At 43.8% G+C, this 23,847-nt stretch overlaps 1 pseudogene; it reads right to left on the bottom strand.

The window, feature by feature from the left end:
- Positions 1–5,047: 5,047 nt before the first annotated feature.
- On the bottom strand, positions 5,048–6,784 carry LOC136384438 (lysine--tRNA ligase pseudogene; annotated as a pseudogene).
- Between the last annotated feature and the right edge of the window lie 17,063 nt (positions 6,785–23,847).

Here is a 23,847-nt window from a genome sequence, read left to right as displayed (position 1 = left end):
GTTTGTGTTTATTTTTCTCAGTTTCATTATTTGTAGTTCTTGCTAAAAGAGTGTTGATTAGAGTAAGACCTAATAATCAAAACCAACCCTTTATAGTCTTTTGACAGCACAAACTGAAGTCAGCCACCAAATCACCAAATTATCTCAAAGAAATTTTTAACATGTGAGTAGCCTTCTTAAATGTTGTGGGCTTAGAGTAGCCTCAACATAAAAAGTAATAGGGGGTGGGGAGAATAAACGTAGCGTTACTGAGTTCTGATTGGCTAGTGGCTGAACGTTTAAACTTGCAGCAGTGTTTAATGTTAAGTGGCAACATGAAATAAAGGGAAACGGCCTGACCAGGCGGTGGCGCAGTGGATAGAGCGTCGGACTGGGATGCAGTGGACCCAGGTTCAAGACCCCGATGTCACTGGCTTGAGTGCGGGGCTCATCTGGTTTGAGCAAAAGCCCGCCAGCTTGAACCCAAGGTCGCTGACTCCAGCAAGGGGTTACTCGATCTGCTGAAGGCCCACAGTCAAGGCGCATATGAGAAAGCAATCAATGAACAACTAAGGTGTTGCAATGCGCAATGGAAAAATTAATGATTGATGCTTCTCGTCTCTCTCCATTCCTGTCTGTCTGTCCCTGTCTATCCCTCTCTCTGACTCACTCTGTCTCTAAAAAATAAATTAATTAAAAAAAATGGAAACGGAATAATTCACCTACGTTCACTTAGGTGAAAGCTTGGAGGTGATGGTCTGTGTGAACAGCTGGTGATGACCTCACACCCCTCCGAGAAAGAGCTATGCGGTAAGAACATGACTTGCCTGCCACTGGCCATTGTGGAAGTTACTACTCTGAGCCTGTTTTGTCCTTTGGAAATGGGGATGATGCTAGTAGGTGTGTTACACCTGAAATAAACAACTGCTCCCAAAAATATCCCAATTTTTGTGAGCAGTATATTTTAACAACCTGTGCTCTACATTGTTCTGGAAAGAAGTCAGTGAAGTAAGAAAGGTGCTTATCAAGGCATCACGATGTTAAATACAGAAACCAGAACAAAGGGAAGGGAAGATGGAGTGATGAGTGGACAGTGAGTACCAGGGAGTCCCCTGCCTGGCGGGGCCGCTCACACGTCTACACCCTGTTAGCCCAAAAGGAATTTGGGAAAACTACCTCCACCATTTTAACTTTGACATCTAATTCTTTTTATGCTTAAATTATCAAGTGTGTACTTCCCAACATACTGTGGCTTTCGAGATAAAAATGACTTCTCTTTTGAAGGAATCCAATGAACCCCCCCCCCTCCATTTATAAAGGTACATGAGCAAAGATCTTTATCAGTTGGAATCTTCTTTTTTTTCTCTTGAAACTAATGTTTCTATTCCACTTCCCTAGAATTTTTATCTTAATGTAATATCTTAAGCATAACTCTTATTCCTGGTCATCCTGTCACAATTATGTGCAACAAAATTTTGTTTTACTTCCTGTGCCCATAAGGCTGTTTTAACTCAATCCAGAAAAACATTTTCCATTATTGTTAGTGTGTATTTGATCAAGACAATAAAATATATTCTCGACAATTCTAAAAAGTAAGATTTGAAATGAGAATTACTGAGATAAGGGTTTTTTTTAATGAAGCTTAAAGAAACTTATAGATAGCCTGACCTGTGGTGGCACAGTCAATAAAGGGTCAACCTGGAATGCCGAGGTCGCCGGTTCAAAACCCCAGACTTGCCCGGTCAAGACACATAGGAGAAGCAACTACTACAAGTTAATGCTTCCCACTTCTCCCCCTTTCTCTCTTAAGTCAATAAATCTTTTTTTTTTTAAGATCTTAGTATATATTTTTTAATTTTATCAACTTTTTTTTTTAGATTTTATTTATTCATTTTAGAGAGAGGAGAAGAGAGAAAGGGGGAGGAGCAGGAAGCATCAACTCCCATATGTGCTTTGACCAGGCAAGCCCAGGGTTTTGAACCGGCGACCTCAGTGTTCCAGGTTAACACTTTACCCACTGTGCCACCACAGGTCAGGCGTCAATAAATAAATCTTTAAAAAAAAAAAAAAATCTTACAAGTAAATGTTACTACTTGCTAGAATGAGATAGGGCTCATAATAAATTTAAGCATATGGAAATGAGAAGTGTTTTGTTCTAGGAGAGTCAGCCATTATTTACTATTGATTTCTACTCATAATCTTTTTATCCTACAGTTTTTATTGATATTTAGAAGAGAGAAAAAAGGAGGAGCGGGAAGCATCAGCTAGTGGTAGTTGCTTCTCATATGTACCTTGATGGAGCAAGCCTGGGGCTTTGAACCTGCGACCTTAGTGTTCCAAGTTGACGCTTTATCCATTGCACCACCACAGGCCAGGCTATACTTATAACCTAGTGACTTAGAGACAATTTATTTAACCAATATGCTAAGGATGCTTTGGAAAAATAGAAACATTTTTATGCTCCTTTGCACTACAAAATTTAGACTTTTTAGTATGAAACACTTCTAACATAAATAGGGAGTAGTATAATGAACTCCCATGTTTTCATCACCCAGTCTCAACAGATATCGACACATGGTCAGACTTTGATTTCCACCTCCATACCCCCCTTGGGTTATTTGGCAAATCCCAGATACAGTATTTCAACCATTAATACTTAAGTATGTTTCTCAGTAGGAAGCAGTTGTGCCCCCAGGAGACATTTGGCACGATTTGGAGATATTTTTTTGTTGTCTCAAACAGATGCTACTGGTATCTAGTGGATAGAGAGGCCAGAGATACAGTTAAATATCTTACAATGCACAACAAAAAAATTATCCAGTCAAAATGTCAATAGTACCAGGTGAGAGATCCCACTCTTTACTTATAAGGACTTTTTTTTTTTTAAGATTTTATTTATTGATTTTTACAGAGAGAAGAGGTAGGGGGAATGAGAAGTATCAATTCATAGTTGCTTCACTTTAGTAGTTCATTGATTACTTGTAGGTGCCTTGACTGGGCAAGCCCAGGATTTCGAACCAGCAACCTCAGTGTTCCAGGTCAGTGATCTATCCACTCTGCCACCACAGGCCAGGCTACAGATAAGGACTTTTTTTAAAAAAAAACCTCAAATCATGATCCTACCTAAAAAATAATTTTAAAATATTGTACATGCAGTCAGTGTTTACATTTCCTCAGTCATCTTGTAATTGCTTAAATGATGTGTTTGAATCAGGTGCAAAACAATGTCGACACATTACATTTAGTAGGTAGAGCTCTTAAATACCTTCATCTATAAATTCTCCCTTTTTTTCATCTTGCATTTTGTTTAATGTTGATCCTGTAGAACTTACATTCTGGGGTTTTTTTTATTACATCTTTGTGGATCAGACTTAGTTTCAACCAAAATTTTGGCAGGAATATTTCAAAATTCCTATTATATCACATCAGGGCCTTATCTTTTTTTTTTTATTCATTTTAGAGAGGAGGGGGAGAGAGAGAGAGAGAGAAGGGGGAGGAGCAGGAAGCATCAACTCCCATATGTGCCTTGACCAGGCAAGCCAGGGTTTTGAACCTGCAACCTCAGTGTTTCCAGGTTGATGCTTTACCCACTGCACCACCACAGGTCAGGCCTTATCTTTTTTTTAATTATTAAAAAAAAATTCCCTATTGATTTGAGAGCAAGAAAGAGGGGGATGGGGGATGGGGGAGGTGAGAGAAAAACACATCAACTTGCTGTTCCATTTAATTGTGCACTCTGGTTGCTTCTCATATGTGCCCTGACCAGAATTTGAAACCTGTGACTTTGCTGGTACCAGGATGACTTCTAGCCAATGAACCATTCCAGCCAGGGCTAGTCTTATGTTTTTATTAAGTAAAACAGACTGGTTGGCTTCAAATGTTGCCAGCTTGATTGTTGCCCCTTGGGTTTCCCATTAGCTTTTCATCACATACTACATGAATTCAGCCTCTGATGACTGCCTAGATTTCTTATCTCATTAGGGTTTACAAAATGATGATATTCTAAGTCTTATCATTTCCTCCTTCATTTAGCAGTTAGATTCTTCTAAAAATAATTTCCTGTCATCAACTATTCGGTTACCTTAAAGAATATTCACACAGGAAGGATGCATGCATCTCTCTCTTTATTTCCCTGTTTTCAGAATGAGATGGTTCCCTAACAGCTTTGAAAGGTGACCAATGAGATGTTTATAGGCAGATAGAGGGGGACAGAAAGGGAGAGACCAACAGGAAGGGAGAGATGAGAAGCATCAATTCATAGTTGCGGCACCTTAATTGTTCCTTGTTTGCTTTCTCATACATACCTTGATTGAGGGGGCCGAGCCAGTGACCTCTTGCTCAAGCCAGCGACCATGGGGTCCTGTCTATGACCCCACACTCAACCCAATGACCTTGAGGTTTCGAATCTGGGACCTCAGCATCCCAGGCCAATGCTCTATCCACTGCACCACCACCTGGTCAAGTGGTAGTTGTTTTAAATCATATGACTCCTAGGTTTTAATGCTCAATTTTTCCCTTTTGGAATAATAGAAGTACTTTCACAGTGACTGTTGAGTCATTGGACATGACCCTAGTAGATTTGGTAGCTTCCTTGCTCTCTAGTGTATGATGTTTCAGTCTCATCTTGTTGCATTTCTCACTCAAGACCTAGAATCAACCATTTCTCCAAGGAGCCCTGATTACTTTTAGTGGGAAATGGTGTTTAGAGAACATGGTTTGGGTGCCAGGGGTGCTCATCAGGAATAGGTTGGTCATTGTTTTCTAAGCTTTTCAATGGAAATGGTTGTTTGTTTGTGTTTTTTCAAGAAAACATTTCCTGAGTTCACAAGAAAACACATTTTTATTTATTTTTGTTTTTTATTTATTTTTACTATTTTAAGAGACAAATGATTTATTTGGTAACACAGGTAAAAGAGGAATTCTTAATTCCTTTTCTCTTTCTGATGACGGAACTGTGATAGTCAAATGGATAGCAACCTATCCTGACAGCAAGGATTGCCTTGCAGTCCTTGATCTTTTACAGAAGTACAAAGATACCTTGAGTTATGTGGCTTGTAATTATTATTTTCTAGGCAGTGCCAGCTGTTGGGCTTTCCAGTGTATCAACAATTGCTACATTTTCCTTTTCATCTTCAGGTTTCATGGAAGGAAACAGCAGTACTCCTCTATGTTATCAGAGTCTGTGGGAAACATGGTGACTGTTGGTGCCTATCCCCCAGCCAGCGGTGGGTGGCACCCCATATGCCAGGGCAATGCAGAAGTTTTTGTCTGTGAACATGGCCTCATCATCACCCAGCGGCCTTGGCCTCGGCCTGTTCTTTGGAAAACTACCATGGCCTCATGGGGTCATTCAACCCAGTCATTCAGGCATTTCCTTCTTCATGACAAAAGCTCAGAGACTCAGTCATACCCTCTTCAGAGCGGTGCCATTTTGCCAAAGGGCTCATTATCTGCAGATGATCACAGATGAATGTAGAATTGATGCATGTCATTTCCAAGAACTCCCCACAAGCTTATCAAGGAGCCTGGCCATAGTCCGCGGTAGAGGGCATTCAACAGCTTTTGCCACACAGATATCATCAAAAATTTTGAGAGTTTCTTCATTTTCCAAGAGTTTAGTTTCTGGCAGCTTCACCCGCAGGGCTTTCCCAGACTCTTCTACCATGCTCATTTTCCAGAAGGGTCAGATGAAGTCAATCTCATAGGATTGGCTTTCTGAATGGTAGGTGACCTTGTAACCACGTTTAATGTGCTTCACCGTCCCTGAAATCACCTTTGTGATTTCCATGAGATTGTGAGGGTCCGCGTAGGCTGTGTAAAGCTCACAGGTGATGAACTCAGGATTGTGAGTCAAATCAATTCCTTCATTCCAGGACTGGTTTCCAATTACGTGAACCTGGTCAATGCCACCAACCACCGGCATCTCTCATGGTAGAGTTCTAGAGCAGTTCTCATGTATAAACTCATGTCCAGCTCATTGTGGTAGGTGGTAAAAGGCTTGGCCACAGCTCCCCCTGGGATAATGTTTATGGGAGTTTCAATCTCTAGGAATCCCAACTTGTCCAAGTAACTTCTTATATATGTAATAATCTTAGAGTGGATAAATTTCTGCCTCACAGAGTCATTCAAAATCAAGTCCAAGTATCTCTGATGATATCATGTGTCCTTGTCTTTGAGGCCAAAGTGAAGATGAGGCAAAATATTGCAAGAAAGGAGACAGCTATGTGATCTCATAGGGAATGACACTCAGCTCACCCTTCTTGGTTTTTCCAAGATTCCCCTGAATTCCAATTTGTTATTGATACAAAGAAATTCTTATGATTTATAATTCCTGGAATTAGCCACAACTTGCAACTTGACCCTCTCTCCTTGAAGCTCCTAGAAGATGAGCTTTCCCCCAGAAACTCTTGGCACGGATCCTACCTGCCACCTTAAGGTAATGTTACTCAGGTTCCCCAGGATGCAGATGACTATATTCTTGGATGAAGGGAGTGAACAAGGCGTCTGCAGGGAGCTTGGGTGGGTATGGTCTTCCCCATTGACCTTTAGTTGGCGGACTGCTGGACTGTGGGTTTTGCAGTGTTGGCTCAGGTCCAGGGCTCCCCTTGGCACCACAGCCTTATCAGCAGAGTGTGGTATGGTGGGTGGCAGCAGCATTGGCCTGGCTTAGTTGTTTCTCACTGAACTCCTGCTTGGCTTTTTTCTTCACTTTTTACTCAGCTTTCAGGCATCTCTTTAGCTCATTTTTGCTCAGTTTTGACTCACTGCTGTCCACATTCACCTCAGGACCCCACTCCATAGCCATCTCTCTGGAGTTCTGAACTGAAAGGAATCAGAGAACAAGTTTTTGTTGTTGTTGTTGTTTTCTTCTTTTTTTTCCAAGTGAGAGGAGGGGAAATAGAGAGACAGACTCCTGCATGTGCCTCGACCAACATCCACCCAGCAACCTCTGTCTGGGGCTGATGCTCTACCCATTTGGAGCCAATGCTCATAACCAAGCTATTTTTAGTGCCTGAGGCAGAGGCTACACAGAGCCATCCCCAGTGCCCAGGGCCAATGCACTTGAACCAATCGAGCCATGTCTGTGGGAGAAGAGAGAGAGAGAGAGCAGAGAGAGGGGTAGAGAAGCAGATGGTCCCTTCTACTGTGTGCCCTGTCCAGGAATCGAACCTGGGACATCCACATGCCAGGCCAAACTCAACCACTGAACCAACCAGCCAGAGCCTGGAAACAAGTTTTTAAATAAAATATGAAATGCTTTTTTCTTCATATATGCAACTCTATGAAAGAAAAAAAAATTCCCAAATTAGTATTTGTCAATTCCACAGTGTAAATACTTCCCCATAGCTGATTTCAAACTTGATGGTCACTTGTCACTGAATGGAGAGTTGAGAAGAGATCCTAACAATCAGCTCTCATGAGTTATTACAAAACAATTTATTTTATTCTAAGACTAATAGGGAGCAATGGTTGGATTTTAAAAAGATGAGCAAGAAATTGCCTGATTTAAGCTTTAGAAATTTGAGGGTTGAACTGGATGAGTAGGTGACACTCAAGGCAGGTTGTCCTAGATATACTCTACTCGTCCCTCCAGGTCCACTCCACCCTCCACTCTCTTCTGTGCCCTGCGAAGCTGGCCCCATGAACTGCATCACTGTGATCCTGCAGTATCTGATTGGGTTTGGGCAATGATGGGCACAACAAGGAGATAAGTTCTGAAAGAAGGTGAAGTAGGATTTACTCATCCAGGTCACTGAATTGGCTGCCTCTTTCTACTAAAGGCCAGAGCTCCAGTCAGGCAGCTCTTCCCAAACAACCACCCTCCCCATATGGCAGTAAGCAGTCCCTCCAGGCCCCGTACTAACGATTCCTTAGCCCCAGGGGTACTGCATTATCCCTCCCAACTCTGCCTTGTTCTCTTTATTAACCTTTCATCAAATTACCCGTTTGAGTGTGCTATCTGTTTGCTGCTAAGGGGACCAATTAAGTTCTCAGTTAGTGAGAGTTTGGTGGCCTGAATTGGGGATTCACAAGGGGACCAATTAAGTTCTCAGTTAGTGAGAGTTTGGTGGCCTGAATTGGATAGTAGTTGTTAGGTTAGAAAGAGGGAGTAAATGCTAGAGATATTTATTAGGAAATAGAGTTGATTTACTGGGTGTTGGGGGGACAGTGGAACACAGTGGAACAATGGGCCAGCGAGTGCTCCTTGGAAGAAGTCTGTGAACAAGAAGGATTGAGATGTGCTGTAGTCTATCACTCTACTTGCAAGTCATGACACACACCACTGTATTCGCTTTGCAAAGTCCTACAGATGAAATCTGCTAAACTATGCATTACCTAGCTCTCACCTAGTGTACTTGACTGCAATACCAGCCCTCTTACTTTTTAGGACACTCCTGTTAGCATCTGTGAAACTCATGTTCTGTGTGTGTGTGTGTGACAGAAACAGAGAAAGGGACATATAGGGACAGGAAGGGAGAGAAATGAGAAGCATCAATTCTTTGTTGTGGCTACTTAGTTGTTCATTGATTGCTTTTTCATATATGCCTTGACTGGGGGACTACAGCAGAGCGAGTGACCCCTTGCTCAAGCCAGCAACCTTGGGCTCAGGCCAGCGACCTTTAGGCTCAAGACAGCAACCATGGGATCATGTTGCTCAAGCCCATGACCCCGTGCTCAAGCTGGTGAGCCCGCGCTCAAGCCTGTGACCTCGGGGTTTCAAACCTGGGTCCTCTGCATCCTAGTCCGACGCTCTATTCACTGCGACACTGCCTGGTCAGGAAAAACTCATGTTCTATGGAGCATGCTCCCAAATGTTGAAGAAAGAGCATAGACTAGAACTTGAGTTCAAGCTTTTCATAACTAGTAAATATTATTTAGGGAAAAAAAAGCAAAAATAAAAATGCAGATACTTATTCTCTGTTTTGCCCTTAATTGTCTAGGAAATAATTTTGACATGGACATGTAAGAAAAGTTCACTTGGTATACTCACTCATAACCACTGGCCTTTATCTGAGGAAACACATTCCCGAATTCCTGTAGGCACAAAAGGACAGAGATTTGGAGGTAGACATTGAAAAGAAACAGAAAAGATGAGATAGGAATTAAAGGGTAGCTCTTCTCATAAAAAGCCAAATCAGAAAGAACTAGCTTCCAAATACAGTGTGTCCATAGAGTCATGGTGCACTTTTGAAAGCAACAAAAGACGATAGAAATATGAAATCTGCACCAAATAAAAGGAAAGCTCTCCCAGTTTCATACCTATTCGGTGCAATTCGATGTTGGCTCATGCACAGATTTTTTAGGGCTCCTTAGGTAGCTATCCCGTATAGCCTCTACAGACTTGTCACTGACTGATGGCCTACCAGAACGGGGTTTCTCCACCAAACTGCCAGTTTCCTTCAACTGCTTATCCCACCGAGTAATGTTATTCCTATGTGGTGGCGCTTCGTTATAAACGCACCAATATTCACGTTGCACTTTGGTCACGGATTCGAATTTAGCGAGCCACAGAACACACTGAACTTTCCTCTGTACCGCCCATATTTCGACTGGCATGGCCGTGGGCTGCTCCGCTGTATACACGGTGTTATGTCATCATCTGCACATGCACACATGCTGCCACCTCATCCTACAGAAACTGGAAGGGTTTTCCTTTTATTTGGTGCAGATTTCACATTTCTATTGTCTTTTGTTGCTTTCCTGTGACTGGTCAAAAGTGCACCATGACTTTACGGACACACTGTATAAAGAGAACCAGTGTTCAACCACCCCTTTGCACTAAAAACCAGAAGTGCTTAGAGAACAGGCTGGTTCTGGGGCTGGGCAGAAAAGTCTGAGATGAGCCTAGATCATCTTGTGCCCAGTAATAAAAAAATATTTATTTATTTATCTACCAAAAAATGAATGGGGAGATATTAAAAGGACACAAAGCCAGCTTGAAAATTCAAATCTGGGATTATTTAAGTGTGAAAAATAGTAACAGTAACAGAATATAACCTATTGGATAAAATAAGAATTCGTGAACCCATTCTGATAGAAACAAGTAGGAAAAGGACAAGCGGAGCCATCAGTGGGAGCTGGAACTAGTGAGTGGGAGCTTGCTGAGAAACAAGATAGTTATAATGTCTCAAAGCCTCTCTCTTGAAGACTCTTATTGATTGCAAAATGAAACAGAAAAAAAGTACAAACTTTACAGTGAGAAACCTGCTCTATCAACATCACCATAACCAAATGGTCCAGCTTAACATCAGTAATAAAACAACTCGGCATCACAGGCCTTCTGACTGATAAACTGAGAAGAACCAGTACTACTCCTGGGCCATTCCTGCCCAGAATGCAAAATCTGAAACTAACCATGAGAACGCACAAGATAAACCCTAATCAAGGGACATTCTGCAAAATGACTTTTTAGTCATGAAAGACAAATAAAAATTGAACTCTTCCAGATTAAAGGATACTGAAGAGATATGACAACTGAATATAGTGAGTGATCTTAGATTTCCTTTTGCCATAAACAATATTATTGAAACATTTGGTAAAAAATGTTAATACCATCTGTATGTGAGATGATAGTACTTTATCAACATTAATTTTCTGATTTTGATAATTATACTGTGGTTGTATAAGAGTATATCCTTGGGCCCTGGCTGGTTGGCTCAGTGGTTAGAACATTGGCCTGGTGCAGTAGTCAGCAAACTCATTAGTCGACAGAGCCAAATATCAACAGTACAATGATTGAAATTTCTTTTGAGAGCCAAATTTTTAAAACTTAAACTATATAGGTAGGTACATTGTTATTAACTTAATTAGGGTACTCTAAGCTGGCCTTTGAGCCCGCACATGGTATTCTGTGGAAGAGCCACACTCAAGGGGCCAAAGAGCTGCATGTGGCTCATAAGCCGCAGTTTGCCGACCATTGGCCTGGCGGATAGATGTCCCAAGTTTGAGTTCCAGTCAGGGCACACAGGAGAAGCAACTATCTGCTCCCCTACACACACTTTCTCTCCCTCTTTTTCTCATCCCAGGCAGTGGCTCCAGTGGTTCAAGAGTTGCCTGTGCCCTGAGCATAGCTCGGTTGATTCTATTATAGGCAACTAGACCAAGGTTGCCAGGTGGACCCTGGTCAGGGCGCACGTGGGCGTCTGTTTCACTATCTCGCCTCCTCTCACTTAAATAAAAAAGATGATGTCCTTGTTTTTATTAAGTAAACACAGGTATTTAGAGATAAAGGGGGCATCATACCAACTTACTCTCAAATAATTTAGAAAAATGAACACATATATTTAGAGAAATGATAAAGCAAGTGCAATAAAATGTTAACATTTGGAGAATCCAGTAAAGAGGCTATGGGAATTTTAGTTTTTGTTTTTATTTTTGTTTAATCAGCGAGATAGATAGCAAGACAAACAGGAAGGGAGAGAGATGAGTAGCATCAACTCATAGTTGTGGCACTTTAATTTCTTCTCATACATGCCTTAACCAGGGGCCTCCAGCAGAGCCAATTACCTCTTGCTCAAGCCAGCAACCTTGGGCTCAAGCCAGTGACTTTGGCCTTCGAGCCAGTGACCTTTGGGCTCAAGCCAATGAACATGGGATCATGTCGATGATCCCGCACTCAAGCAGGCGACCTCGTCTCAAACCGGATGAGCCCGCGCTCAAGCGGGCGACCTCAGGGTTTCAAACCTGGGACCTCAGCAACCCAGGTCTGCAGTCTATCCACTGTGCCACCACTGGTCAGGCAGCTATGGGAATTCTTTAGAGCAACTTTTCTGTACGTTTGAACATATATAAAATTAAAAGTTTCTGCATTTATTTATTTTAAGAAAAAAAGGATCTTTGAGTGCATCAAGAATGATTTTGGCTGCAAGAAATGGAAAACCGGCCCTGGCTGGATAGCTTGGGTGGTTGGAAGATCATCTCAAAGCTCAGAGTTTGGTGGTTTGACCCCCAGTCAGGGCACATACAGGAACAGATCAATGCTCCTGCCTCTCTCTCTCTCTTTCTCAAATCAATAAAATAAACATTTAAAAAAAATGGAAAACTGACTTCCAGTGGTTTAAACAAATTTATTTCACCAAAATCTAGAGGAAATACAATTGCAGTCTTGGTTTAGCTACTCAACAATGTCTATCTTTCTGAATACTGACTTTGTTTTCTTGCTTTCTCTTCTCATGGTTTCAAGATGGCTCCGTAGCTCCAGGCATCCCATCTGTACTCAAAGTATAAAGAAGTAGAAAGGGACTAACTGCAGCTGAATGTGTCCCTTTTATTTGAAAACCAGTTTTCCTAGAAGCTTTCCAATAGGCTTTCCCTTATGTGTCAGGAACTAAACTGGTCCTGTTGCCAACCCATGTGTGAGAGAGCCCAGGGAGTGTGGCGTGTGCCTTTCTGGTCTCTGCAGTACAAGAGTGGAGGGAGTGTTTGCTATACCGAGAGGTTGAAAGCTTTCAATGTGAAAATTACAGGCTATATTAATTCTTTGACACATTCAATTATCCCATTCTTTTTTAAAACATAAAATTTCTTAGGGTGACACTGATTAATAAGATCATATAGGTTTCAAGTGTAGATTTCTTTTTTTTTTTTTTTTTGTATTTTTTTCCTGAAGCTGGAAACGGGGAGGCAGTCAGACAGACTCTCGCATGGGCCCGACCGGAATCCACCCGGCACGCCCACCAGGGGGCGATGCTCCGCCCATCTGGGGGCGTCGCTCTGTTGCAACCAGAGCCATTCTAGCACCTGAGGCAGAGGCCACAGAGCCAACCTCAGCGCCTGGGCCATCTTTGCTCCAATGGAGCCTTGGCTGCAGGAGGGGAAGAGAGAGACAAAGAAGAAGGAGAGGGGGAGGGGTGGAGAAGCAGATGGGCGCTTCTCCTGTGTGCCCTGGCCGGGAATTGAACCTGGGACTCCTGCATGCCAGGCCGACGCTCTACCACTGAGCCAACTGGCCAGGGCAGGAATTTAAATTTTAAACAAGCACCTGATTTCAAACAAGGTTCTAGACAAAGATAATGGAATATAGCAAAACACTTAGAAATGCTAGAAAACTATGTAATGCATAGTTGAACTCACAAGAAAAGAAAATCTTCAAGTGACTAAAAATCAGATCGTAAATGTGTGGTTATTTATCCTAGTAATTTAAGAGCATCAAAAAATAATTTTAATTAACCAAAATTCATACTTTATCAGGGTTTCCCAGTTTTTACCTATCATCCTTTATCTGTTCTAGAATACCACATTGCATTTAGTCATCATGTCACCTTAGGCTCCTCTTGGCTGTGACAGAGTTTCTGTTTTTAATGCTCACTTGGTAAAGGGGAGGGATGCTGGACTTACAGGACCCTGGGAGTTAAGCCTGGAATCCAAGCCAGGACCCTCAAAAGGATACACTCTCAGATGTGTTGGGAGAGGCAACTCTCTATGGGCCCTGGTCATGCTTGGACATTCTGGTTGGTTATGCCACAAATACAAAGCTATGATCATTCTTTCTTTTTTTTTTTAATTTTAATTTAAGTGAGAGGAGGGAGGTAGACAAACTCCCACATGTGCCTGACTGGGATCCACCTGGCAACCCCTGTCTAGGGCCAATGCTCTGCCCATGTGGGGCCAATATTTGCAACTGAGCTATTTTTAGCACCTGAGGTGGAGGTTTCACAGAGCCATCCTTAGCACCCAGGGCCAACATGCACAAATCAATTGAGTTATGGCTGTGGGAGGGGAAGAGAAAGAAGGGGGAGGAGGAGGGGAGGAAAAGCAAATGGTTGCTTCTCCTGTGTGCCCTGACTGGGTATTGAAGCCAGGACTTCCACACACCAGGTCAACACTCTACCACAGCCAGGGCCTATGATTACTCTTTACTGTGACATTTCTCACAGTTGTGTTTGCAATGAGAAACTTTGAGGGATGAGTTAATGCCTTCTTCTGGGACAAAGAGCAGTTTCTTTCCTCTCCTGTAACAGAACCCACTGCATGTATAGGTAACTATCTGAATCACCCCTGTGGGACTTGCTGGGCAAGGGAAATTGACACAAAAATGGTGCTCATGCTGCTTGTTGTTCTGGTGTCTCTGACCCAGGAACCTCATGCCTCTTGCCAGCATCTTTGAAACATTGATGGGCTAATGTCCTAGCTTGTAAGAAGGGTAAAACCCCAACCTGAAATGATGAGACCTACCATTGGTAAAGTTAACGAAGAAGCCTGATGTGGCCAGCTAAAAGCCAGGGTTACTTTTAGTAACTGAGAGAAGGCAGAATGAATATTGGGAGACAACTAGCAATCTCTGCTTGTGTGTGTGTGTGTGTGTATGTTTGTGTGTGTGTGTGTAAACATTTTCATTTCCAGCAACAAGGAATCACCCTGGCTGGTGGCACAGTGGATAGAGCATGGTCCTGGAGCACCAAGGTCACCAGCTTGACCCCAGAGGCCAGCTTGATCCTGAGGGCACTGGCTCAATCCAACGTCGCTGGTTCGAGCCCCAGTCAGGACACATATGAGAAGCAATCAACAAATGCACAACTCAGTGGAACAATTAATTGATGCTTCTCTCTCTCTCCCTTGCTCTCTCTCAAATCAATTTTTTAAAAAAAGAAAGAAATAAGGAATCTATACATATTTAGTGTTTCTGTCTTCAGTATGAATGGAGAGTCAAGGATCACCAGAGATTTGAGGAAAGCTTCTAGATGGAGACCAAAATGAGCAAACTAAAAAAACAAACTCGGCCTGACCAGGCGGTGGCGCAGTGGATAGAGCATCAGACTGGGATGCAGAAGACCCAGGTTCGAGACCCCGAGGTCGCCAGCTTGAGTGTGGGCTCATCTGGTTTGAGCAAAAGCTCACCAGCTTGGACTCAAGGTCGCTGGCTCAAGCAAGGGGTTACTTGGTCTGCTGAAGGCCCACGGTCAAGGCACATATGAGAAAGCAATTAATGAACAATTAAGGTGTCACAATGAAAAACTAATGATTAATGCTTCTCATCTTCTCTCCTTTCCTGTCTGTCTGTCCCTATCTATCCCTCTCTCTGACTCTTTCTCTGTCTCTATAAAAAAAAACCTACAAAAAAACCCCAAAAAAACTCAGACTAAACAGAGATAATGTAAGGGATAAAAGAAAATGTAAAAACAGAAATAACCTATACTTAAAGCACATCCATGGAATAAGTACAGGATGCTATTAAAAAAGAAACATTCAAAAATCAGGAAAGAACATTTACAAATTAAAAATATAATAGCAGAAATATACCTGACTTCTGGTGGCACAGTGGAATGCTGAGGTCGCCAGTTCAAAATCCTCATATGTGACCAAGGCACATATGAGAAGCAGCTATGATTTGATGCTTCTCACTCCACCCCCACCCCCCCAAAATAAATATAGAAATAAATAATAGCAGAAATAAAAGTTCAACAGTAGGGTTGGAGGATCAAGTTAAAGAAAACTTATCAGGAAATAGAAGGACAGAAAAAGATGAAGCAATAGAAAATAAGAGAGAAAAGATAATTAAACAGAAGAGATATCTAGAAGACCCATCAGCTCACAGAATTTCTGGAAAGAACAAGAAAAGTGAAAATTTCAAAGTGAGAAGACAATTTCCCAGAACGAAAGGATAGGAGTGTCCAGTTTCTGAACACACACACATTGCGCAGCACAATGAACAGCAAAAACCCCACATCAAGGCACATCATTGTAATGTATCAGAACACTAAGTCTGCAGAGAATGGCAGTGGGGGTAAAAAATTAATAACAGTTCTTAAAAACCCAGGTCACCTACAAAGGAAAGGGAAACAGAATGTGAGCCACCTTCCCAACAGCAGCACTGGAAGTGAGAAAAAAAAGAAGTGATGAGTCAAATACCTAAGCGAAAAGGGTTTCCTATGGCAGCCATTCTCAGCCAAACTATCAACCAAGTCTGAGGGTAAAATAAAAATATGTGCACAAATAGTCTCAAGAATCTTATTTATTTGTTTATTTATTTATTTTTGTATTTTTCTGAAGCTGGAAACGGGGAGGCAGACAGACTCCCGCATGCGTCCGACTGGGATCCACCCAGCACGCCCACCAGGGGGCGATGCTCTGCCCATCCGGGGCGTTGCTCTGCCGCGACCAGAGCCACTCTAGCGCCTGGGGCAGAGGCCACAGAGCCATCCCCGCCCAGGCCATCCTTTGCTTCAACGGAGCCTCAGCTGCGGGAGGGGAAGAGAGAGACAGAGAGGAAAGCGCGGCGGAGGGGTGGAGAAGCAGATGGGCGCTTCTCCTGTGTGCCCTGGCCGGGAATCGAACCGAGACTTCCGCACGCCAGGCCGACGCTCTACCACTGAGCCAACTGGTCAGGGCCTATTTGTTTATTTTTTAATTGAGAGGAGGGGAGATAGTGAGACAGACTCCCGCATTCACCCTGACCAGGACCCACCCAGCAACCCCTTCTGGGACCACACTCAACCAACCAAGCCATCCTCAGTGCCCAGGGCCCACGCTGGAACCAATTGAGCCACTGGCTGCAGGAAGGGAAGAAAGAGAGAAGGGGAGAGGGAGGGGAAGAGAAGCCAATGGTCACTTCTCATGTGTGCCCTGACTGGGGATAGAACCTGGAATGTCTGCATGCTGGGCCAACGCTCCATCCACTGAGCCAACCAGCCAGGGCTAGATTTTATTTATTTTTATTTATTTATTTTTTGATGAAAGAGAGAGAGAGACGAGAGAGAGGAGAAACATCAACATATAGTTGTTTCACTTTAGTTGTTTATTGCTTCTCATACATGCCTTGACCTGGGTCTCAAGCCCAGCCAGTGACCCCTTGCTCAAGCCAGCAACCTTAGACTTCACTCCAGTGACCCTGAGATTGTGTCAATGATCCCACACTCAAGCCAGGGACCCTGTGCTCTAGCTAGATACCTTGGGGGTTTCGATCCTGGGACCTCAGCATCCAGGTGGAGGCTCTATTCACTGTGCCACTCCTAATCAGGCTCAAGGATTTTATTTTTTTGTATTCCTTTTTTTTTCTCTCAAGAAACTACTGGAGAATGTACTCCACTAAAATTAAGGAAATGGGCCTGGTTTGTTGGCTCAGTGGTAGAGCGTTGGCCCGGTGTGTGGATGTCCCAGGTTTGATTCGTGGTTAGGGCTCACAGAAAAAGCAACCATTTGCTTTTCTAGCCCTCCCTCTCCTCTTTCTCTCTCTCTCTCTCTCTCTCTCTCTCTCTCTCTCTCTCTCTCCCCCCATACTGTAGCCATGGCTCAATTGGTTAGAGCAGTGGTCCCCAACCCCCGGGGCTGCGGACCAGTACCGGTTTGTGGGCCATTTGGTACCAGTCCACAGAGAAAGAATAAATAACTTACATTATTTCTATTTTATTTCTATTTAAGTCTGAACGATGTTTTATTTTTAAAAAATGACCAGATTCCCTCTGTTACATCCGTCTAAGACTCACTCTTTTTTTTTTTTTTTTCCATTTTTCTGAAGCTGGAAACAGGGAGAGACAGTCAGACAGACTCCCGCATGCGCCCGACCGGGATCCACCCGGCACGCCCACCAGGGGCGACGCTCTGCCCACCAGGGGGCGATGCTCTGCCCATCCTGGGCATCGCCATGTTGCAACCAGAGCCACTCTAGCGCCTGAGGCAGAGGCCACAGAGCCATGCCCAGCGCCCGGGCCATCTTTGCTCCAATGGAGCCTTGGCTGCGGGAGGGGAAGAGAGAGACAGAGAGGAAAGCGCGGCGGAGGGGTGGAGAAGCAAATGGGTGCTTCTCCTGTGTGCCCTGGCCGGGAATCGAACCCGGGTCCTCCGCACGCTAGGCCGATGCTCTACCGCTGAGCCAACCAGCCAGGGCTAAGACTCACTCTTGATGCTTGTCTCGGTCACCTGGTACATTTATCCATCCCACACTAAAGGCCAGTCCGTGAAAATATTTTCTGACATTAAACCAGTCAGTGGCCCAAAAAAAAGGTTGCGGACCACTGGGTTAGAGCACATCGGCCCTGGGTGCTGAGGATGGCTCTGTGGAGCCTCTGCCTCAAGCACTAGAACATAGTTCAGTTGAGAGCATCAGCCCCAGGCCCCAGACAGGGGTTGTCGGGTGGATCCAGGTCGGGGTGCATGTGGGAGTCTGTGTCTCCTCTCACTTGGAAGAGAAGAGAAAAAAATAATAATAATAAAATAAAATGAAGGAGAACACAAAACAAGAGGACAAGGTGGGATGCAGGCAGCAGAGGTGAAGGGACTGGAGATGTAGGTAAGCCCAGGATGATGACGATCATCGCCACAGCAGCGCAGCGGGCCTGCAGAGCAGCCAGTCCAGGGGGCAGCAAGAAGAAATTGCTCGAAGACATAAATTTCCCCCAAAACCTATCATTTAATTTTGGTTATGTTTTTCTGAGTTCTTCCAGAGAATTTCAGAAAAAAAAGTCACTAAAAGAGGAGAGGAACAGGGCGGATAATACAAAGCTAAATTAAAGAAAGGATTTATAATGGTTTGAGAAAAATCTAAGCAAATAAAAAATGGAGGCAATTGTTAACTCCAAAAAACTGTGCAAAAATGGCACTATAGTACACTCTGTAAACACTTAATATGCCGAAAATATCATGTATTGTATTTCCTTACATATAAGATGCTCCCATGTATAAGATGCACCTTAATTTTGGGGCCCAAAATTTGGGGAAAAAAAGTATTAAATAAAGTTATTGAACTCGTTTTATTCATTATAAAATTCATACAACTCCTCATCACTGTCAAAACTCCCTTTCATTAGCTTGTCCTCATCTGTGTCTGATGACGAATCATTGTCTTCATTTATTGCCTCGTCCTCAGTTTCATCTATGGCATGTGAAATGCCACACTTCTTAAATGACTTGACAACGATCTCAATCTTGATATTATCCTAGGATCTTTTCACCCAGGTACAAACTTCTCCTATAGTTGGTTTTTTCACTCTTCCTGCTGGTGTCAGATTGTCCCCAGAAGACTTCATCCATTGGTTCTATTCGTCTCTCATGCAGCTTTGAAGGGTTTCTTTTCTTTTTCATTATTATTATTATTATTATTATTATAGACAGGATCGAAGAGAGATGAGAAGCATCAATCATCAGTATTTTGTTGTGACACCTTAGTTGTTCATTGATTGCTTTCTCATATGTTCCTTGACCATGGGCCTTCACCAGACCAAGTAATTCCTTGCTCAAGCCAGCAACCTGGGGTCCAAGCTGGTGAGCTTTGCTCAAACCAAGCTGGCGACCTCGGGGTCTTGAACCTGGGTCCACCGCATCCCAGTCCAACACTATCCACTGCGCCACTGCCTGGTCAGGCTTTGAAGGGTTTCTTTTTTTTTTTGGAAGGGTTTCTTAATGCTGATATTAAGTGATTGGAGCTGGGATGTTAAGCCTCCAGGTATGACAGCAAGTTTTGTTTTTTGCTCTGCAACAATCTTCTTTGTGTTTTTTATGTGTGCCCTGAACTGATCAAGCACTAATAGGGCAGGTTTGCATAAGAGTCTACCTGGTCTCCTTCTCCAAACTTTCTCAGACCAGATCTTCATCCCATCCTGATCCATCCAATCCTTGTCATGACCGTGGACAATCACTCCTCGAGGAATGTCTTCTTTTGGCATTGTTTTGCATTTGAAAATCAGCGTAGGAGGCAGCTTGGTTCCGTTGGCACAACTGTAAAATGGCTCTTTTCATGTCCATTTATCTTCACAGTTACAGTTTTCACCCTCCTTTTATCAACACTTCTGTTACTTAGGATGACTTCTGTTACTTCAAAGGGAGACTTCATCCATATTTGCAGTCTGTCCCAACTCAAACTGTTGTGTCTTCTGACATTGAATGCAAAACAATGAAATTCAAAGACTTTCTGCGTATAGCCTTTAGGCATTTTGGGCAAGTCTGGTGCATGTATGCATGCTTAGTCCATTCTGTTTCACGAACCTGAAACACCAATTGTGCCCTGCTTTGAAATCAGTAACTTCTTTTTCATCAGCAATTCTTCTTGCCTCATGCTGAAACATCGTTGTGGACACAGGAATTCCAATTGCCCTTTGCTCTTCAATCTATATTTTCAATTCTCTTTCTATATCAGGACGTTTTGCTGACTTGCCTCTCATGGACTTCTTCTGCTGTGGCATTTTCAATAGGGTTTCTTCTTCCCGTAGCCAGTCACGGATTGATTTCTCAGTTGGAGGAGGACCAAATTTACGTTCATTTCAGCAGCATGATTTCCATTCACTTTTAACTTGAATTCAGCACTGTATGAAAATCTTTTCTGAGTCATTTCTGGGCAGAACGTGGCAAAAAGTAACCTATTGCAATATACTGGTAACAAGTGTGAAACAAAGGAAGCACTAACCCCCACACGCACCTCCACCGGGCAAAGACAACAAACGCGAAAAAGTGGGAAATGCAATTTAAAAAAAAAAGAGCTATAACCACTGTATAAGATACACTCAGTTTTCAGACCCCAAATTTTTCGAAAAAATGGTGCGTCTTATACATGGGAAATATGGTAACTGCATTGAAAGAATGAGAGCAGGAAAAATTTTTTTGATGGGGACATAAAATAGCCAAAGTTTTTTTTCCATAATAGAAAATGAATAGTTAGCATCAAAAGTTAGAGCCTGGTCCTGGCTGGTGGCTCTGTGGATAGAGTGTCAGCCTGGGTATAGACATCTTGGGTTTAATTTTCAGTCAGGGCACGCAGAAGAAGCAACCATCTGCTTCTCTCTCCCTCCCTTTTCCCTCCTCTCCCTCTTTCCCTCCTGCAGCCAGTAGCTCATTTGGTTTGAACATGACCCCAGGCACTGAGGATAGCTCAGTTGGTCTGAGTGTGGCAGCCTCAGGTGCTAAAATAGTTCAATATTTGAGCATCGGCCCCAGAAGGGGTTGCTGGGTGGATCCTGGTCAGGGCACATGTGAGAGTTTGCCTCACTATCTCCCCTCCTCTCATCTAAAAGAAAAAAAAGTTTAGCCTGACCAGGCGGTGGCGCAGTGGATAGAGCGTCGGACTGGGATGCAAAAGGACCCAGGTTCGAGACCCCGAGATTGCCAGCTTGAGCGCGGGTTCATCTGGCTTGAGCAAAATAAAAAATGCTCACCAGCTTGGACCCAAGGTTGCTGGCTCCAGCAAGGGGTTACTCAGTCTGCTGAAGGTCCGCGGTCAAGGCACATATGAGAAAGCAATCAATGAACAACTAAGGTGTCGCAACGAAAAGCTGGTGATTGATGCTTCTCATCTCTCTCCGTTCCTATCTGTCCCTACCTAGCCCTCTCTCTGACTCTCTCTCTGTTCCTGTAAAGAAAAAAATAAAATAAAAAAATAAAAAATAAATAAAAGAAAAAAAGTTTAAGAGCCTGATTGATGGTGGCACAGTGGATAGAGCATTGACCTGGGACACTGAGGTCTCAGGTTCGAAACTCCGAGGTCTCATGGGCTCATTGGGCTTGAGCATGAGGTCACCAGTCTGAGTGCAGGATCATCGACATAATCCCAGTGTTGCTGGTTTGAGCCCAAACGTCATGGGCTTGAAGCCCAAGGCTGCTGGATTGAGCAAGGGGTCACTGGTTCAGCTTGAGTCTCACCTTCTGTGCCCTCTGCCCCTGCCCCCACCCCATCAAGGCACATATGAGAAAGCAATTAATGAACAACTAACGTGATGCAACTATAGTTGATGCTTCTAATCTTTCTCCCTATGTGTCTCACTCTCTTACAACAGAAAAAGAAAAAAGAAGAGGAAAGAAAGGAAAGTAAAGAAAATATATCACAAAGCAAGCAGCAGGATAAACTTATTTACAGTGAAAATTTGAAATCACTTCTTTTTTTTTTGTGACAGAGACAGAGAGAGAGTCAGAGGGACAGATAGGGAAGTCAGACAGAAAGGGAGAGAGATCAGAAGCATCAATTCTTTATTTCAGCTCCTTAGTTGTTCATTGATTGCTTTCTCATATGTGCCTTGACTGGGGGACTACAGCAGAGGAAGTGATTTCTTGCTCAAGCCAGTGACCCTGGGCTCAAGCTGGTGAGCTTTGCTCAAACTAGATGAACCTGCACTCAAGCTGGCAACCTCGGGGTCTCGAACCTGGTTCTACATATCCCAGTCCGATGCTCTATCCACTGTGCCACCACCTGGTCAGATGAAATCACTTCTTTTTTAAGTTATAGGCTTTGTGAACTATTTTTATTGTTGTTTTTCTTTAATTATTATTATTTTTTCTTTTTTTCTTTTTTTCTTTTTCATTTTCTGAAGCTGGAAACGGGGAGAGACAGTCAGACAGACTCCCGCATGCGCCCGATCGGGATCCACCGAGCACGCCCACCAGGGGCGATGCTCTGCCCCACCAGGGGCAACACTCTGCCCACCAGGGGGCGATGCTCTGCCCCTCCGGGGCGTCGCTCTGCCGCGACCAGAGCCACTCTAGCGCCTGGGGCAGAGGCCAAGGAGCCATCCCCAGCGCCCGGGCCATCTTTGCTCCAATGGAGCCTCGGCTGCAGGAGGGGAAGAGAGAGACAGAGAGGAAGGGGGGGGTGGAGAAGCAAATGGGCGCTTCTCCTGTGTGTCCTGGCCAGAAATCGAACCCGGGTCCCCCGCACGCCAGGCCTACGCTCTACCGCTGAGCCAACTGGCCAGGGCCTTTAATTATTTTTTTATTTTTATTTTTTTGTATTTTTCTGAGGTTGGAAACGAGGAGGCAGTCAGACAGACTCCCGCAAGCGCCTGACCGGGATCCACCCGGCACGCTCACCAGGGGGCGATGCTCTGCCCATTTGGGGCGTTGCTCTGCCACAACCAGAGCCATTCTAGCGCCTGAGGCAGAGGCCACAGAGCCATCCCCAGCACCCGGGCCAACTTTGCTCCAATGGAGCCTTGGCTGCGGGAGGGGAAGAGAGAGACAGAGAGGAAGGAGAGGGGGAGGGGTGGAGAAGCAGATGGGCGCTTCTCCTGTGTGCCCTGGCCGGGAATCGAACCTGAGACTCCTGCAAGCCAGGTTGACGCTCTACCACTGAGCCAGCTGGCCAGGGCCTCTTTAAGTATTTTTAATTCATTTTTTAGAAGAGAGACAGAGATAGATAGAGAGAGAGAAAAGGGGGGGGGGAGCAGGAAGCACTAACCCCCACACGCGCCTCCACTGGGCAAGCCCAGGGTTTTGAACCAGCAACCTCAGCGTTCCAGGTCGATGCCTGATCCACTGCACCACCACAGGTCAGGCTGAACTATTTTTAAATAATTCACTTGTATTTGTTCGACTTAAAAATTAAAATGCTTAGGTTAATAAGAATAGAAATGGAATGAGTATCTTCCAAATCAATAGGGGAAATGTGGAAATGTTTTTAAAAAGTCATTCAATGCAGATATCATATCAATGCAGATATCATATCAATACAGATGACAGATACCTGCATGGGTGAATTGGGGAATGAATGGGGTGGATTTAGCTCAATACCCATTCCAGTGTTCTACTGTACCTTACTATATTTCAGAACTTAACAAGCTACAAATACATTTCCTAGATGTTATTGTGAATAGGATTCTGGATGCAATTTTGGCTCCTCAATCAAATTTTCTCTCTGATTTGGTATCTAAGGTATAAGTGAAGCAGAGCCTGTGTGTGTGCTGTTTCGGTTGGTGAGGACTGTTGTAGGATTGTCTGATTTTTCTGCAGTGGTTTCTTATCATGACAGCAGCTGTATGGTTCAGGAGTGGCAACTGCAGTGACAGCTTTCTAATTCAATAGGTGGCATCCAGATTTTAGAAGAGGCAGTGGCTCCTTTGGTGGCCTGGTTCTGCAGCATGGCTTTCAAAGTCATTCTTGAATGTTCGACTTGGAGCCGCTTCTTGAGCCCTCACAAAGAAGTCCATAAGCCATTTTTTTTTTTTTTTTGTATTT

This window comes from Saccopteryx leptura, chromosome 13 (assembly GCF_036850995.1).
Source record: "Saccopteryx leptura isolate mSacLep1 chromosome 13, mSacLep1_pri_phased_curated, whole genome shotgun sequence".
Classification (NCBI taxonomy): domain Eukaryota; kingdom Metazoa; phylum Chordata; class Mammalia; order Chiroptera; family Emballonuridae; genus Saccopteryx; species Saccopteryx leptura.
This window is presented reverse-complemented; position numbering and strand designations above follow the sequence as displayed.